Source organism: Oryx dammah, unplaced genomic scaffold, assembly GCF_014754425.2.
Source record: "Oryx dammah isolate SB20612 unplaced genomic scaffold, SCBI_Odam_1.1 HiC_scaffold_23, whole genome shotgun sequence".
NCBI classification, from domain to species: Eukaryota; Metazoa; Chordata; class Mammalia; order Artiodactyla; family Bovidae; genus Oryx; species Oryx dammah.
Window position 1 is genome coordinate 75329360 of NW_024070207.1, and position 6000 is coordinate 75335359.

Genomic DNA, 6000 nt, shown 5'->3' on the forward strand with positions numbered 1-6000 from the left:
TAAGATCACCAGAGCCATGGAGATCATGGAAATTTCTTTCTCTGCCTAGAAGTTCTGATTGACAATCAGAGTGTTGGCATGATATAAACCAATACATGCATAAACAAGATCCAGGTATCTGGAGCAGAGCTTTCCATGTACTCCTCAGCCTTCCTTTTCTTCCTATCACTGCCAGTCCTCAGAGGTCTGTGGGTAGATAAGCTTTTTCTTATCAGCTCTCATGAAGGTAAAGTCCCAGTAAAAGGAAATCTGGAGTTATTGTAGGGCCATAAAGGCAGTGACCATTTGGCAAGGTGGGGGGGGGTGTAATCTTAGAGATATCAGGCTTCTATATCCCCTGTAGACTTTTTGAGGATTAGAGTTCAAGCTAAAGGCACAGGGTTTCCAGCCCTGATTATAGCACCATATTGGGACTGGTCTATGGAATCTGAGTTATAAGGGCTTTTTCCTAGCCAGCTGCTGTTACTCAGCAGATTTGCTACCTACCACAAGAGGCCCTGCTGCCCAGTGGCTATTAAGTGCTTAACCAATCATAGCTAATTCCTTACTCTCTTCTTTCCCTTTCAGGTTGTAAAATCCTTGGCCTCAGGGGACCCTTTCCAGGTTCTAGAAGGGTCTTCTTCAAATCCTTGTGTGCTGAAGAGCAGATTCTTCCTGTCCCTGCACCTTCAGGCTCTGGGAGGCTATAAAATAAGGGGCACATGTCCTATACACAAGTTTATTTCTCCTTTGTATTCTGTCTTCATTCCCCTAGAAGGTCTATCTTGAGCTCCTATAAGACTGTGAATGGCTGAACTTCCTCAAGCCAGACTGCAGAAACCAAGCTGTCCACTGACCTGAGTCGAAGAGAGGAGCTCAGTTTTCAACTGTTTTCTGAACTTCCTGCCTCCTCAAAAGGCCATCTATCTCTGAAATATTTGGGGCTAAAGATTGATCTTAGAAGTCTTACCCTGAACTAAAAGTTACTTGAGTTGGGGCCATTGCTTACCTTGGAAGTAAGGGAGTAGGAATGTTTGCTGAACTTTGGAAGCTCTTACCATGTCTCTCTTACTGAAGATATGGACTTTAGTGCCAGTTTGGAGCTCTGGCATAATATTACATTGCCAAGAATGCATCTGCTCCTATGGCCCAGACAGAAAGAGTGATGCCTCTATAATCCCTCCAATGTGGACTCAGGAAGGTGGCCTTCCTGCTTTTACATACTTAGGACAAATCTGCAAAGCATGTTTTGCATGTCAAAGCCTATGTCTGTTTGAATTATTCTTCTTCCTGCTTTGTCCTAACAGCTTCCTTTCCAAGCAATCAGAAAGAAACAAAAGTTTAAAAGAGTTCTTTTTTTTTTTTTTAAAGGCAGACTGTGTTTGTTCTGTAGGAGTTCCATTTTGGGATCAAATGCTGGGGAAAATTGTTAAGATGGATAAAGGCCCGGTAGTTGTCATTGTTGTTTCATGTTTGCTTTTTGAAGATAAGCTCTTTTATCGCCTGAAAGAAACAGTTTTTAACCCAGTATCTATGGACTCAGGAACTTCATAAAGCCTCTGAAATGGTATGTAGACTCCCACAACAATGTGCCTTTTCTGAGGAAATGGGCCATAACATTCTAGTGAATTGCAAATTGGACCTGTGACATAATAAAGATTAAGAACCACAGCCCTTGAGACAAAAGACTCTTTTTACAATTCCTAAAATAATTGATTAGAAAGGCCTTTCAGTATTATTTAGTCAAACTGCTTAGTTTACTATTGGGGAAACTGAGGCAGAGCAAGTTAGCAGCTGTGCCTAAACAAGATCCAATATCCCTACTCAAGGTTCTTTCAATTATACCATGCTTATCAAGCAAAGGGCCTCATGATTGGTAGCTTTAGGGTGCACCATTTTGAGAGTTTGGCTTTTACCTTCTTTCTTGAGCCACATATACTTGCCACCAAATGGGACTTCCAGAACTAAGGTCCTGGTCTTCCTCATTTGATGTTTCAATCATTGAAAAGGAACTAAAACACAATTAATTAGTGAAATGAGTCAGAAATCTGACAAGTAGACATTTCTGATTCCTATTTGTTGAAGAGAAGCTGCTGGAAAAAGTGTCACCACTTGTTTCCACACAAGTGCCTTGATTTAAGGATAGGTTTTAAGATAGCCTGTCTTTCAGTTCAGTTCAGTTGCTCAGTCGTGTCCGACTCTTTGCGACCCCATGAACTGCAGCACGCCTGGCCTCCCTGTCCATCACCAACTCCTGGAGTTCACTCAAACTCATGTCCATCGAGTTGGTGATGCCATCCAGCCATCTCATTCTCTGTTGGATCTGTGTAATTATTGGGTTGGCCAAAAATTCATTCAGGTTTTTCCATATGATGATACAGAAAAACCCAAATGGACTTTTTGACCAGCCCAATACAATGTGGTCCAGTGTGAGAGAAAGGACTTTCCTATTGGACTCTTCTAGCAAGGCCCCACTAGTGCACTTACTATAGTACCGAGAAGAAGCATAGACATGGGGAAAAGAGGAGGCGAGAGATGGGATGATGAGAAGAGAATGCACACATGCACTAACCAACTCTGAGATGCCTTTGGAACAGTGTTACTGAAAGGCAATAGCTACTTTCAAGATTTAACTCTGCTGCTGCCGCTGCTGCTAAGTCACTTCAGTCGTTTCCGACTCTGTGCAACCCCATAGACGGCAGCCCACCAGGCTCGCCCATCCCTGGGATTCTCCAGGCAAGAACACTAGAGTGGGCTGCCATTTCCTTCTCCAATGAGTGAAAGTGAAAAGTGAAAGTGAAGTCACTCAGTCGTGTCTGACTTTTCGCGACCCCATGGACTGCAGCCTACTGGGCTCCTCCGTCCATGGGATTTTCCACGCAAGAGTACTGGAGTGGGTTGCCATTGCCTTCTCTGAGATTTAACTCTAAATATGGCTTATTGATGAGTTAGTGACATGTTATCTGACATAAACACACTGAGAACCTTCGTGGAAATAATTCAGTAGAAATTTGACAACATTCCTAATGAAGGTGTACCCAAGTGGCCATATTGAACTCTCAGCTCTACCCAGTCTCAAAGGCGAAGTTGCTAAGAAACCAGGAGCAAGTAAGCCAAGTGGCTACCATTCTACCTGCTGCTCACCTCCAAACAGAATCTCTGTGAGGCCTGGTGGACTCAGTCAGGAAGTACTCATTGAGCCCTAATCTGAGAGCTGTGGACTCTCTGCTCTGTTCCATTAGATGACTAACTAAACCAAGCAGGTGTGCAGATTTTAGCCACAGAAGCAGTGTCCATTCGAGCCTCAGTACTTTTGAAGATATTAGAGATATGGTTCCACTGTGGTTTCCTTGGGGGGAAATTCCACAATCAATTTTTATTTCACCATAAATATTGAGAGATTATTGAGAAGCAGAGAAAGTGAAAGTCACTCAGTTGTGTCCAACTCTTTGTGACCCCATGGACTGTACAGTCCATGGCATTCTCCAGGCCAGAATACTAGAATGGGTAGCCTTTCCCTTCTCCAGGGGATCTTCCCAACCCAGGGATCGAACCCAGGTCTCCTGCATTGCAAGCAGATTCTTTAGCAGCTGAGCCATAAGGGAAGCCCAAGAACCAGAGAAAGATACCACAATTCTAGTGGAATATGTGTCCCAAAAATGTGGCTGTGAGATTGCTATGTGTTTCCTTGGAAACAGATCAAGAACCTGGTCTAAAGTGTTGGGACCACCAGTCTGGCTGGAAGCCAAGAGCAGTGACTGGCTAGCTCTGTTCCTGCCCTGGGCTATACTCAAAGAATTACAAAGAATGAACCTCAGCATCTACCCTTTTGTTCTCTGATTTAAAGAGAAAAAGCTTCTGTGAAAAGAGATTGACTTGACCTGTGGTTGATGGATAGTCGTTCAGAAGAGGCTACAGCAAGGGGGTGATAATTGAAGTGTGTCAACTATAGGAAATTATCTGCATACCTCAGTCAGGAGGCTAGAGAAACTGGCAATGTAAATCTTGAGCTGACACTGATAGCATTTATTAAGCACCTACTAAGTGCTAGGTGCTTCATATACCTTATATCTAGTCCCTACAACAATCATACAAGTGGGTACTATCCTCATCTTACAGATAAAGGATTTAGGGCCCAGCAGGCTAAAATAACTGGTGCAAGGTCACACAAGTAAAAAATTGTTATTATAATCCAGATCTCTCTGATTCTGCACCCCATATTGTTTTCCTTTTGTAATATAAAGGCCATATTACTGGAGCTGACATGACTCTCTGACTCTTGCCTGATTAACAAAATATTAAAAGGCAAGCATTTGGGGGGAAGGAGGGAATGTAGGTCCAATTTACTGGGGGAAAAAAACTGGGCTGAAAGCGATTTCTGTTATGTTTTCTCCTCCCATTCAGTATGACCATTTCTTACGGTTTTAAAAAAAATCATTTACTTTTACCTTGTGACATGAAGGATTTGTTATTTGTTGGTAGTTGTCAAATCCTTGGCTTAGCTGCTTTTCAAAGAAAAAAGGCCCTTCTATATGTCTGTTACTTCCCCAAAGTTCTAGCATGTGCAGTGTCACCCTGAGACTGGTGACATCCATACATGTAGTTTGAGAAGATGAAATGATCTTGGTGCTTCTGCAATATTTGATGCCTTGGGATCAAATCCCTATTAAAGGTTTTCTGTGGTGACAGCAAAAGTTAAGAGATGATTTAGAATAAAAAATATTATTGAATTTTTTGTTTAAAAAATATGAGGGATATTGTCCAGCCACTGAGGGACAAAACTCAGCATCCAAGTTGAGTAATAAGTGTTGTCATGTAGACTATTTCTAAAATGAGTTGCTATTATGAGAAAGCATCCTTCCCTTTTCAAGAAGTTCTTTAATTCTGTAATAACTAGAATAAATAAAGTAATGAAAAAGTACTTCTGTGACTAGAAAAATTGCTTTTGAGAGAATGTAGATCAATGATACTGTTTACTGTAGCTGCCTCTAATGGCCTTGACATATTACAAGCCCAGAAAAAGCTTCAGAAGCATTTAAAAATTGCAGAGAAAAGCAAGATAACTTGAAGAGATGTTTTTGATGAAGAAAAGCCTCCATTTTCATAAGGAAAATAATCATTTGATACCAAGGACATTAATAGATCCTAGAAAGATGCCTTTATGAAATACATGTGTAACATCAGAAGAAAAAGAATTAGATCCTGGAGTACATTCACATGACTTTTAATAAAGTATACAGACTGTCTAGTATTAATGGCCTCTATCTGCAGTTTGTCATGGAAACAATCTTTGAGCATATTATGCATGATCCAATCATTGTTCCTGTTGTCTTCTGTAATTCTAAGGAAATATATGGCCCAGAATCTGTTTGTGCCTTGGGATCTCCATCTGCAGTCTATTTTGCACCAACTCCAGTTATTCCTTAGGCCTCACAACATCACTGTGTGAAAGTGATAGCCCCATTCTATAGATAAGAAAACTTGAGACTCAGGAAGATGAGAAATAATTTGCCCAGTGTCATACAGTTAGGGATTGATTAAAAACCCAGCACTAGAAGCTATAGGAGCAATCCTGTTTCTAAGATAGCACACTACTCCAAGTGGTAAAGGAATTCTGACAGTAAGTGGAGATGATGTTTAGAAATGAGACTAACAACATCTGCAAGTCTTGCTACTCAAAATACGGTCCATAATCAGCCTCATCATCAGTATAACCTGGGAGCTTACGAGAAACACAGATTCCTGTGCCCCCTCCCAGACATCTGAAATCAGAAGCTGTATTTTAATAAGATATCCAGTAGATAACTATGCACATTAAAATTTGAGAAGCACAGATTGTAAGCCAAAGTAGGTTGAGGAAGGAGATATCTTGGTGAGGTAAAGACCAAAAATGGTAGATAAGACTAATCTGGTATGTTGGAAATGTTTATAAAGATTATGTCCATAGATGCCTGCTTCTTACATTGCTTTGTACATGGCCTTATACTTTGATGAACTATAAATGAACTTTTTCTACTTCAA

The 6000-nt window shown here is 41.1% G+C and overlaps 1 protein-coding gene across 3 annotated transcripts in view; it reads left to right on the forward strand.

The window, feature by feature from the left end:
• The window catches only part of OPHN1 (oligophrenin 1), a 567594-nt gene extending 562364 nt beyond the window's left edge, over positions 1 to 5230 (forward strand). For 2 of the 3 annotated variants that reach the window (XM_040265770.1, XM_040265772.1), the window contains one exon: positions 568 to 5230. The gene's annotated coding sequence lies outside the window, so the exon portion shown is untranslated. The remainder of the gene's footprint in view (positions 1 to 567) is intronic. The other variant, XM_040265771.1, reaches the window with a different exon arrangement.
• The last annotated feature ends 770 nt before the right edge of the window (positions 5231 to 6000 follow it).